Consider the following 13,829-nt stretch of genomic DNA (forward strand, 5'->3'; position numbering starts at 1 on the left):
ATACCTACGTATATCAAAAAAAGATGAAGAAGATAAAACACTACTAGGAAGGCCCGTTCAGAACATTTAAAGTTTTTATGTTTCACTGAATCATTATTTGTTTTTTATACCGGGTGATCTTAAATGATTGTGACTTTTTTTCTTAAGTTGGGAACATTTTTCATAAATTATTTTGGCAAACTTGATACCTTAATCAACACATTGGCGTACGTAGGTACGTCATTTTGACATTTTATGTATTATTTTTTTTTATATGCTCGCGCCCCCTCTTTAATTTCACTACGCCCCCCTAGGGGGGCGCGCCCCACAGGTTGAGAAACGCTGGCGTAGGGGTTTCGCACAATGTGGACCGTGATTTCAAACAAGGATAGATACTTCAGCTTAATTCAAAGATGTATTGATGCTTCTTGGTCTACATTTACTTATCAACTAACTTAAAACTAACAAAAACGGACAAAAGTAAATTCGTCTCCCCTCTCAATCAGGGGTAGGTAGTACGCTGGTGGCCTTTTGCAAGATGTGAAAATAAGCCAGATGTCCGGTCTTTCCAAATTGTGTGAGAGACCACCAACGTACCGGCACATCAGGTAAAAAAATTATTTACAATTTAAGTCAAAATTGACTATTTCTAGACGAGGACTTTAATTGTCGGCAGAGATATCGAAAGCGGCGCCGGCGTCATAAACCAAATTGAACCGGCTGCTCCAACACTGTCAATAAACAAACGCCAATCGTCGGGACGGTGCTCTAGGTCCATTTCTGCAAACAGATTGTCCACATTGTTGCAAAAGCATAAATCGTTTTTTAATGAGAAATGTTGTGAGAACCTTTCATGTCGCTTTCTGCTAGAAGTAGTTTTGCAGCTTTTGTCAATCCTAAATCTCTAATTAAATCATTTAATTCGTGCTGAGTTAGAAAGTGCGAATTTGTCTCATGTTCCTCGTGCGGATTTGTCTCACTTTCTTCGTGTAAGGCAAGCTCTTCTAAAGAACAAGGAAGATTATAATCAGAAGCACTCTTTTCAGACGACGAAAACTTGGTGGTGGCAGTTCCACAGAATGTGGAACAGGAGCTCGAGAAGAAGGAACATCCGGATATTGAATGTGAAAACGATTTTTTATGTTCTTAAAGTGTGAGACATCTACCAGAGAGAAGAAACAATCATGTACAATCGCGGCCATCCAAAAGTAAACGATAGCTTGCGAAAATTTCCGTATTTTTCGTTAGATTAAATCAGGCTGTATTCATTGACGTTCGTGCAGCAGGCGTTACTATTTTAATAATAAAAAGTTGTAATAAATAATTTTTAATAAAAATGAGACTGAGAAGTAATTAATACATTATTAAAGGGAAAGTAAACTTTAGTAAAGAAACCTTTCCAACACCTATTCGCATTGGCCTCTCAAGCCTGTTTTCTTGCCAACCCCTCTTTATATTGACGATGCAAGTCTTACTGCAATGTAATTCTCTCGCCACAGCAGCCAACGACCAATTTTCTTCTAGCTTTGCAATAGCCCTAGCTGTCTGCATCGGAGTGAGATGTGGCATTTGAAAAAAAATTGTTTCAATAATTTTTTTATCGCTAGTGACATTGACATTTTAGGACGCCTATGACTTAAAGTAAAAATCAAACTATAAAAAAAACGTTCACTTTTGGATGGCCGCGATAGTACATGTTTTTGCGGTTCCCGCCAAAGTCTTGGATTACCAAATGCCATTTTACGCTTCTCCCCTCGCACCCAGGCTTCTAAGGTTGACCGGCAAGGTCCACAAACGACATGCGGTATTCTACCCATGGTTAATTTTGATTTAATATGTCTAAACCAAAATACGGGGTGATCAAGAAGGACTGTTTAAGTTGGTAACACTGGATCGTATTTTAAATCGTATAACACGAGTAACTTCCGGTTGTTGGTGGCTTGTCATTGTTAATGCTATACCTATATCAGATATTTGTAAAATAAACCAACAAAACATATCCAGTTGCAGTGTTATAAATAACCGAATTAAAAAATTTTCTTAATTGTACTGCCAACTTAAACAGTCCTTTTTGATCACGCGGTATTTTTTTTTGTTCGACACTGTCAGAAGAAGAAGAAGAAAATTTAGAAATTTGTCGTAATTTTATGTTTCACTTGATTCGGTCGAATATAATAACCACAGACATAACAAAAACAATCTGGGGAATGTGAACAGACAAATGTCGAACGCGTGGTCATTTTGAAAATGAAAGAAAATAATGATATGTAGGTTGTTATCTAACCCCTGAGTCATGACCACTACTATTATTTATCGACTAAAAGGAAAGCATCCACCCTTTGTCTCAATATTCAATGGTCAAGAAGACACTCAATCTAAAAAATGGAATAAATATAGAAAAAATGTCAAAATTACGTCCGTTTTTAAAAAGACAGAATGATGATTATACACCGAAGAAATTAAGGGTTCTAACAAAAGAGCAAATCGAGCGATTCATGAATTTTGCTCCAGACAATAAATATTTAATGAAATTATAATTAAGAAATTATAATTATACCTTGTTTTAATGTTAGTTGCGGATGCCTGTCGTTGCGACGCATTGGTTCATTTGAAAATTGATGACATTGAAGATGTTAAGACAGCTTGAACCTAGTACCAGTAGCAGTACGAAAGAACCGATTACTCCAGAAATGATCCAAGAGCCAAGTACCACGATGAGCTATTCCGATATTAACAATACCAGTGAAAATCTTCATGCTGTTGACAATAGTTCTTAAAGCACGAATTAAAATTTAAAAAACAAGTGGCAATGAATAGTTATTTACACTACGAGAGAGGAAGGTAAAGCTTTTGTTCACGCGAATTGCATGTTCGGCCACGACGCGCAGCACTCTCGAGTGCTGTATTTGATTTTGTTCGATACCAGACATAACTCCTTAGAAAATGAGTCTGTAACTTTATATTCAAAATTTTAAATAAAATTAAAATAAAATAAATAAATCACATTTTCGGAGAGATCTGTTGCTATGGAAAAAAATAAAATACAAAATAAACAAAGTTTTGCAAAGTCAATAAAGTGATTACGTACACCACGTTGTGGAAATGGATGACGAAGAATTCTGTGTTCCTGATGACGTCCTGGAAGAGGCAAATGCCGCGAAGTACCAAATGGTGCCTACGAAATCAAAATTACGATACCAGAAAGAATTGGAAATATTTACACAATGGCAGACCGAGATCAAGGGAAAAGACGAAAGCAGCATCAGCGCGGTTGTGATATTCAATGTTGAAGAGTACCTACACTGTTTGTATTTCAAAACGTTGATATCTCCAGGTATCCAGGTAAGAGGTTTTTTAATAAGCTATTAGTTGTTTTAATATTATAAATGGTACAGGTTCAACAGTCTCACCTCCTTTTTGAAAACAAAATGTAGAAACTATCAGACGAAAAAAGCTACAACTTTTTCAAGAAACGATGTTTGCAAGTTTTTACTGGAAGCGGCGGACCAAGAGTGGATCCTTCAGAAAGTTGTACTGATGATGGGCATATTCGGTGGCTGTCGTGATGAAATATGTAAAGTGATGAATTGTTATACAGTGAGTTTTTTTAAGGCTGACCATAGGGTTCTAGAAGCTACATTTTTCAACCCCCTGTTAACTTTTGTCCTCATGAAAATATTCAACCCAGTTTTGTAGTAAAGTTGTGGGATATGATAATGTATTTAAACAATTTTAATTTAATAACCAGAATCAAGTAATAAGTTAGCAAAAAGACATTTTTTAAATTCCGTTTGCTCCAATTTTAAAATTTTCAGTAGGCTAAAATTTCAACTGACATTTGTAATTTTGATATGTAATTGATTATGTGATTGCTTAACTGGCTCTGGAGGCCATTTTGAACATTTCATTTAATTTTTATTAAAGTAAAGAAACTTGTTATAACATGATAGTACCGCAATCTCTTTTTAAAAATTTAAAAATTCTGGATTTAGATAACACATTGGTAGGTATATTATTATACTCATGTCACATCGTGAGGAAGTTCCTTAACATTGACACAGAACATAATACACAACAAAGTCAAAATGCGGAGGCAAGACGCCGGTAATTATGTTGATAAGCACTGCACTATTACTTGATAGTAATATCCGTAATAGTGTATGTACTCCGGCAAAATTGCCGTGCCGCCGGGTGGAGGTGGGATAGTAATCGGATGAATCTATCGTTATTAAATGTAAAATATTAATCTTCACACTATTTTTTGCAACTAACATTTTATTTGTAAATTGTCTATTACAACCATTTAGGTATTAAAAAATAAAGTAAATGACTAAATAATACTATTGTTTAATCTAAAAACAGCGTTAGGTTTTGTAATTTTCACAAAAATAAAAGTTAACAGGGGTTTGAAAAATTAGCATGTAAAACCCTTTGGCCAGTCTTAAAAAAACGCACGGTATACGTTATTCACGTTGAATTGAACCTTTCAAGGTCAAATAATTTTACAAATAGTGACATGCAGGTAAATACCGTTCATGTTACATGTCACTGTGTATTTACAAAACATAATTACAAAGCCAAAAAATAAAATTATTTGACCTTGAAATGTTCAACTCAACAGGAATAACGTTTAGTTATTATTGGTATGTAATTATTTTCAATATACAAATTCTTTTTCATAAAATCGAATTTCAATTATGCGTGAGCGAAAGTGCGTGAGCGAAAGTGAAACCTTCACCCACTGGTAACCATGGATACAGACCCACTTTCTAGGGAGGTATCGAACAAACATATTTTTTAATACTATCTTTTGTAATTTGCTCTTTTTATGTAATTTTTGAGTAAAAATGCTTTACAGTTTTTTTTGTTCGACACTGTCAGAATTTGAGAATTTTCTCCTGTGTGAACGGATTTTGATGAATTTGACAACTCGTCAAAACGAAACGTCAAGCTAATGTTAAAGATTTTCGGCCATTTGGAGTCTTTGGGGGGCTCGTCGAACAAAAAAACGTTGTATTCAACTCGTTCTTGTGTAATTGCGCTTTTTTTGGCACTCGTGGACCTTTAAAACTCTCGTTTCACTCGAGTTTTAAACTGGCCCACTCATGCCAGAAAAAGCCCAAATTACACACGAACTCGTTAAATAAATAACTATTGTGATAGTCTGATTAATTGATAAAACTTTAATTGAAAAATGAAAATTAATTTAGTTGCCTCTTATTTTATCCAAATTCTATCACATAAATTGTTTTGCATCACTTCAAAAGCTATAAACGCACTTAAATCTATAACGTCAAATTACAAAAAATAACTTATCATTGTTATCTTTTAGACCATCGCCAATTGGGAAAATATAAAAAATGAAAATGTGTTACATATACGAAGTTTTTTCGACTGTTTTGACAGACGACACTTGGATCGTACAATTCCCAAACGAACGGATCGTTTTCTCAAGTTTATTAAAATGAATTCTAATTCCAAAAAACTCCAAGAGTGGAGTCTAGATGCGGGTAACTTCAATCATATTTTTACACAGCTGTATAGAAAGCTGTGTACAGCAGCACATAATTTTTTTAACGTTCAAGAATCCCTCATTATTGAGGATAAGCATTTGCAAGGTATGGAATTAAGAATTGTGGGATATATTTCCGCTGTCAACGGACAAATTATTGTTGAAACGTCCTAACAATGAATTAATTCCTATTTTTGATCTGAAGAAAAATGAAATGAAATAATATTACTTCATTAATGAAAGAACTATAAATTATTAATTAAATTGTATTTTTGTAAAAATTTTAAATATGTTAAATTATAAACTACTAGCTGACCCGAAAGACGTTGGGTCGTATGCATAAAGTTTAGTAAAAACTTACAAGTGTAAACTATAAGTAATAGTTATTTACGAACCAAGTGCGGGAAGACGATGTTCCCGCATGAGCGCATTTTTTAAAGCACGAGCGACGAAGGAGCGAGTGCCTTTAATTAATGCGCGAATGAACGGAAGATGTCTTCACGCAAGTGATTCGTACAATATTTTTTGTACGAAAATTAAGTTAAAATTTTTTGTTTTAATACATTAAACATAAACGAACATAAAACCAAGTAGGCAGTGATCTTTGGTTATTGGAAACGATTGCTTCACTTGATATTTCAATTTTTGCAATAATTTGTGAATTTTGTAGGAACAATTTTCAACGATTATAAATCTTTCCGTAATTTTTTTATGGAGGAAAACCCAGGGAAGTTGTATTTTATGAACTAAATTTTATTATTATCAAGACAGATTTTTTTTAATGCCTCAAAGGACCAGTGTTTTTTGCAATTTTTACATTCGAGTCGACCGGGAAGCACTCATTTCGGAGCGAGCGTTGGATGTTGGATTGGTTGGATTAGAAGCGTTGCTTTCAAAGCTATGAGTACAAAATAGTTATTTATTTAACGAGTTCGTGGACCTTTAAAACTCTCGTTTCACTCGAGTTTTAAACTGGTCCACTCATGCCAAAAAAAGCCAAAATTACACAAGAACGAGTTGAATACAACGTTTTTTTGTTCGACGAGCCCCTTAAAGGCTCCAAATCGCTAAAAATCTTTAAAATTAGCTTGACGTTTTGTTTTGACAAGTTGTCAAATTTATCAAAATCCGTTCACACAGGCGAAAATTCTCAAATTCTGACAGTGTCGAACAAAAAAAGTATTTACTTGTAGTAAAAGATCAAAGTAAAAGGAAACACTTAATTTCGTATGCATAAGCTTTTAGTTCTACTTACAAGTATCTACTGGGGAAATCTGAAGTATATACTACCATTTTCCGAGTATGTACTTACAAAGGTGTAGTATTTACTACGGTCTTCTTCACTCAGTTGTTTATCAGAAATATAACTTTAATGATTAGAACCCAGCTGCAGCGATAAGGGTTTTTTAGTGTCGAGTCACAAGTTCCAACAATAAAAGTGAAGCAGCAAAGTATTCGAATCAAATTTTGGTAAAATAATTTCGCTTGACCAAATAAAGAAAAAAAATTACCTGACCTGACCTGAAAATTGATTTGAAGAAGAAAACCGATTTGAAAGCAAAGGGAAATAAGACAATAGTGTTGAAACCGTGAGAAGAAGAAATGTTGAAACTGCTGGAGACTGACGGCAAAAATCCAGAATTTCAAAAAATTCCTGGTCAAAAAATTGATAAATACCTATGTACAGGGTGGGGCATCGTATACGCGCACGCGAGAAATCGCGACTTCTAATTAAATAAAATTGTCGAAATTTTTCACACTAACCTGGCTATTGGTAAGGTACATTTCATAATTTTTTGATAATTTTTCACTTACAAACAAAGCCAAAAAAATAAAATGTAAATTCCAACCAAAAAGTCAAATTCTGATTTTTATACTAACCTACCCAGATTCACTTCCTATAATTATATACGAAATCTACGGAAAAAAATACCAATTAGATTTTGAATTAAACGCAGTTTTACATTTCAACTTTCAAAATCATTTTTATTTATGACCTGTTACTTGTGCTGTCGTAAATTTAGGTGACAATGGAAACTGTCAATTTTATGGCAAAAAGGTTTAAAACGGTCGGCTATACCTTTGTTGGGAAATTATACCATTGTGCCGTAAATCACCCGTCTGGTTTACGTTTAAATAAAAAAGCGAATTATTTAGCTAACCAAGTCAAAATTTGTAATTGTGCCACCAGGGTTTGATGGGCTAGCAGATACAGATTCATTTAGTGTAAAAACTTTATAGGTAAATTAACAGTTAATTTCAGAAAACTAATAAAACTGTTACGGCCTTATTTATTAAAAATTTTTTTTTTTTAAATTCTCAAATATACCTTATCAATAATTAGTTAGGTATATAAAATTTCGACAATTTAATTTAATTAGAAGTCGCGATTTCTCGCGTGCGCGTATACGATGCCCCACCCGGTACAGTAAAAACCAATTCTTTATTCGTAGTAAGTGAGAGTGACATTGAAGTTACGCACCACACTTGATCAAGGGCACTAACGTTTAAATTAAATGTTCGAAATGACGCCCTCCGTAATCGATGCACGCTCTTGTGTGCCCTTCGAGCCACAGAAGCTTGAGTTCTCATCCACATGTCAGAATTTTATCGAATTGTCTCGGTGTCAACTGGAGTTTCAGACACAATCTGTTTTAGATGGCCCCATAAAAAAATTCACAACGGTTTAAGTCCGGTGAACGAGCTGGCGATAAAACTGGTGAATTACGACCTATTGAAGAAGCCATTGACAAAATGCAATTCGACGTGGTGGATCTTCTGGCAACGTCAATTCGTAATGCAAGTCGTCGACAACTAACAATCGCTTCTTCGTTAACAGGACAGGACAGGAGTAAAAGTCCTAGAATGCCTTAAATGCTGGACAGCATTCACAAAGGTATAGTCCATTTTTTTATTATAGTCCGATGAGCTTAGTCCGAATCAAGAAGTCGACATGACCTGCGTCTGTTTTCGACATTTGACAGCAGTGCATGGTTCTACCAATATTTGAAAATTTATTTAGGCAACATGAGACAGATATTGTGTTCTTTCGTGCTTTCTTGGTATTTCTGCAAATTCATTCCTCCGTTTTAATTTTATCTTTCAAAAAACCGCTCCCTTCAGAATGCTTTTGATAACTATTTACATATCAACTAATAGGTCAGATATATTAAAAATAGTTGAAAACAGCACTAAACAACCACGTTTAGACTATCTTTCTTTCTTCCTAGATTTTGTTTCGGCAACGCCATGAACACAAAACAACCTCTATGAATTAGTTTACCCCCTTACCTGTTAACTTCCAGTCTTGCAAGTTTCCGCGCAATTCCAATATTGTTTTTGCAATTTACAAATTCTGTAAAAGGATCTGTCCACATGCTTTTCGTTGGCATCATACGGAGGACATTTCAAGCAAAATTAAACAAAATTATCACAAATAACGTGGTTAAAACGTAACCTAAAAATTTGACGTCGCTAGTGGAATAAACGTACAATTCGCGTCTTGCTCTAATCGCACATGCTAAAGCGAGATGCATAGTGGGACACGCTTAATACAATACGTACAAGAATTCAATAGTTTGTTTACATTATGTTGAAAAGAGATAGCAATATGACAGTTGTTCTGCTTTTTAATTGATACATCGGACTATAATTAAAAAATGGACTATACATACAAACGCCTGGTTGCATCAGCATTTGATAAAGCTTCCCCGTAACTGAGCACCATGTCTGTTAACTCCGGATTAGTGTACTTCACCATTTTTAGCGATAATTACGGGAAATTCACTTTCTAATAAATTGTAAACACGGCCGCATGCAGGTGAAGGACTTGACTAAATTGTGTCAGTAAGTTTTTGCAAGACCTATCCGCTTGGGTTTTTGTCGTATGTATTTACTTTTTTGCGTTAACGTTTTTCGTACGAAGCCGTTGTTCTTTCACCGTCCCATCCATAAACGACTCGATGACACGGAATACGGTGAAAATAAATTCGAGCATAAATTTGAGTTTTCGAAAAAATGGTAAATAGAAAAGTAACCGTTTAAATTTTCTTAACGCATTTCAATAACATGCTGTATATGGGTAAAAATCACCAAGATGGCAAATTACAAGTTTGGTTTTATGATAAAAAACTTGGAAGCTATGATTATGAAAATTTGCTTAAATCGTCACTAAACTTGTGTATAAATAATATTTAAATTGGGCAAGCACAAAACACATTAATTTTTTTCTAATTTGTTTTTCAAAAAAGCCATCGCAAAAAATCGTCATTTCGAGAACTTTCTTTTTCTAGCATTAGCTTTTTTTCTTCGGCGCAAATTAGCGCAAATAAGACGAACTATCTTTTTTTAGTAACTTTTTCGGCCTTGTTTTGGTATTTTCAGCCTCGTGGTGCCATATTGCTATAATAAAAACAACAAGTATAATATCTTGTTGAAAATTGTGTAAACACAACATAAACAATAAATTTATTGAGAATTTGCAATAGCAGATATCACTCCAGGAATGAAACAGTCATCCTTGGAACATCATTATCATTTTGAGAACATGCCATCATATCCGGGAACGTTCCCGAAATGACCGTTCACGAAATGACGTTTTCAACTAAACGCTGCTTTTTTTTTGACGGCAGCCATTTTCGACTCGGTCTGACATGGTTAGTGTAAAATATTTCAAGTTATTGTTTTAATGTTGTAATCTAAAAGGAATTTTTTCAATATTCCAAACTTATAAACGCGTTCCCTGAATGATGACCTATTGATGTACGCTCTGTAAATAGTGAATTGAAAGGTACTTATCACTTAATTATAATTAATTTGCCGAAAAACACTTATGACGGCCGGTTATAATATCATCTCCTACCACAAACTGCGGCTAGCACCTAAAGGTTGTGTTCATTATAAATTCTTTTCAGCTAGTTACAACTGCGTTCACTGAAATGATGCATACTTTGTCGGACAAAATATTTAAGCATATTTCTATTTAAATTAATTAGATTTTTTGAATAATTGTTAAAAAAATTAGATGTTAAATAAAATTGGCCGCTGATAAGTAGTGGAAACTGTTAAATATCGTTTATTTTATGGGAATTCCTGATGTATATTTCTAAGGATCCATCCTTGGGACGCGTTCTCGAAATGACTTTCCATACATATATCTTGAAATAATATTAAATATTATTTACTTTTGAAGTATATTGTATGATGTACAGTTAAAACAAATGAATTTTCCTATTTACTAATGTTCACTTGTGCAATAAAATGGTAATTTTTGTAATTTATTTGCTGGCGAAACAAATTTGCCACCTTGGTGATTTTGAGCCATATAGGCTGATTCACATAGCCCGTTCATTAGAAACTTTCTGATTTTCCAAAAATTGGTAGTTGACTATAATAGACTACTCCAAGTTCAAATGAAATATTTTCAAAATGACGGCACTTCCAGAAATACCGGAAATCGACGCCATCTTTGTTTTTTTAAATGGAAAGGCCCCATTTTGATTTCACATTTGGATGCTACGTTAGATTTTGAGTTTGGAACGTGTTTCTGTTAGCACTTATCTGTCATTGTTTTTGACCTGTAAATTTTTTCTCAAAAAAACGAGGTTGCAGGGCTTCATTAAAAACTTTATAATTCCTGAACCATCAGAAATAAATAATTTATTTTTGTTTTACTGACTTGCCAAAGATTTGGCCGCTTTTTGCGCTATTAACGACATTTTTTTAATGTTTCATACGCGTACTGCAATTTTTTAAATTGAAAATCAAAAAATGTCGAAAACTTCATTTTTTTAAATACCAACTACCGTTTCTGATACTAGATATAAATGTAAAATGAAATTCTAAAGCCACTTTTACATATTAACATTGTGTATGCCTATTTGCAGCCGTTTAGACGTAATTTCAATTTTTTGAATAAAATATTCTTTTTTTTATAAGCAATTGTTTTATTTGAATTTTTATTAAAAAATAGCATTGCAATAAATATTAGATAATAACAAAACAATAAAAAATAGGCAAATTAATAAAAAAATATTTTAATGTAAATGTGCACCGTTTTCATTCAAAATACACGGAGGTAACGGAAGATGTCATTTTGGCTTTTCTTGATATGGGGTAAGTGTGTAGAACTTCATTAAAAGTTAATTCACATTACGGTAAGAATCATTTGAAGAAAATGTAAAGATTGCCAGTTTTCGATGGCCGGGCACTTGCATTGGATGAAACAGCAGAAGTTAAAGAAGAAGACGTTAGGAACAAGAGCATGAAGCTAATGTGGTAGTTCCAATTCAATAATTGTACTTTTCACTTTTGTGATAATTAGGTACTGTAAAAATGATGAATAATATGTGTGAGCGTATTTTATGACTCTATAAGATACATTGCTATTGACGACGTGTCATAAGGCGGCCACAGACACAGAGGGAAGAATTTGCAGTTAAAAGTGTACACGCTTGTCTAAGTAAACCCGTACTCTCTGTGAGTACACACACACTACTGCTTCCCCGTCAGTTATGCAGCAAACGTTCATTGTGATGGTGACCAAAAAGGAAATTTGTCTGATAACAGTGGCGTGCCCCTGTATTGTATTCACGAGACATATTTCGTAAATCAGATAAAATACGGCCGCCACTGAATTTTAACCGAAGCATGCAGACTTGTCACCACACACAGTAAGTTATCCCCGCGCGGGTTTGAATGTGCACGCCAAAAATCAAGACAGTTTTGATTCCAACTGACTTGAATGCGCGTGCCACATTCTTCTCCACACACAGGGAATTGGCGTGTGCATTCAAGTCTTGACTCTTCCCTCTATGTGTGTGGTCCCCATTATAGAGAAAAACGTATTTTATGGGAAACATAAGGTGTAAGCTCAAATCACGACCTCAAATGCACCATAGAAACAGTATAAGATATTAGTGTTAGAAAAAAATACATTTTTTTCCTAAACCTTATAGTTATCCAATAAAAATTATTGAAAGATTTGGCACAAATTTCGTTACCCGCCTATGGGGATTACTCCTTCGCCGATGCCGATAAGCGAAGAAGAAAAAACAAATGCAAGAAAACTTCCACTTGTTTCTTGCAATTGCTGTAATCTAAGGGTGGAAGAGAAAAAATAGAATCATATGATAGATAAACTAGGCAAAAATGAATAAGGAATTCCACAATTTTTCTTGGAAAGCAAAATAATTGCCCCAATCCTCCCACGTATTCCTAAACACTACATTTAATGTGCATATACAGATATTTCTAACACATTTCATTACAAATTTTAAATTGTAAATATAAAAAAATGGAAAAATTCCCTGTTCATTTTTGCTGTTTATTAAATGAAAACATTTTTAATAATAAATATTTTAAACTAACCCTAATGAATCGCCCATACCCAAATAAGGACACAAAATGTCTCTTGAAATTAGTGTATTAATCCGTAAAAATTCTCATGAAGTAATTAGAGTAATCACTAATCAGTAATCACTAACCATTACAAGAAGTGTTCAAAGTTCCATTCCTCTGTTATTGCGAATTGTTGTGACAGCTTTTCCACCCGTTTTCTTAAAACTTCAATTGTGTCAATTGGGATCGAATATACCAAGTCCTTCATGTACCCCCACAAGAAGTAGCACTGAAATTCTCTAGACTCGAGGAGCATTCCCGCTTTACCATACACCAACACAATATCTATGTATTCACTAGTGGAACATAAACTCGCCATTTTCACAAAATTTTATCTTAAATCACAGAATCAACGCGTAAACATCTGCCTTGTGGAGTTGGACAAAACTATTTAAAAAATACACCTCGGCCACAGAGCGGAAAAACTGTATTCTAAAAACACAATGTTTTGCGTTGATTTTACAAAAAGTATTATTTCACGGTTACTATAATTGGGTCAAATAACTAGAAAATGCGAGTAAATAGACAGCTCGTCAATTTATGGGGGGAAAAATACCGAAATGAAAATTAAATTTCGAAAAAATGATACATAAAAATTTAGTTGTTCTTGACGCGAACTGTCACTGGTTAAAATAAATGTACTTATTTCTGAGATACGTTGATATGTAGAGTACTTGCTTATTATTTTTATAAAATTAAAAAGATATTGATTGGAGAATGAAACATTCAAATATTCCCGCCATACGTAACCTTCTTCATACAGCGCCGCTCGTGATAACGGGAACAACTAATCTGAAGTTTGACAGATATAAAATATGCAGAGTTTCAAGAGTTTCCAGTTTATATCAATATAACTGTCGAGCGGCCGCCAGAGTAGCGCCCTTTTTCGGCTCAACCAGCACCTGATGTCCACTTTAGATTTTTGTCACTTTCATCAATT

The 13,829-nt window shown here is 34.1% G+C and overlaps 1 long non-coding RNA gene across 1 annotated transcript; it reads right to left on the minus strand.

The window, feature by feature from the left end:
- Positions 1–381: 381 nt before the first annotated feature.
- On the minus strand, positions 382–9,162 carry LOC138126507 (uncharacterized). The gene is made up of 2 exons (XR_011157858.1): positions 8,783–9,162; positions 382–759 (listed from the first exon to the last, which is right to left on the minus strand). It is a non-coding gene; the product is annotated as an uncharacterized lncRNA (long non-coding RNA).
- Positions 9,163–13,829: the final 4,667 nt, after the last annotated feature.

The sequence above is a fragment of the Tenebrio molitor genome, chromosome 3 (assembly GCF_963966145.1).
Source record: "Tenebrio molitor chromosome 3, icTenMoli1.1, whole genome shotgun sequence".
Classification (NCBI taxonomy): Eukaryota; Metazoa; Arthropoda; class Insecta; order Coleoptera; family Tenebrionidae; genus Tenebrio; species Tenebrio molitor.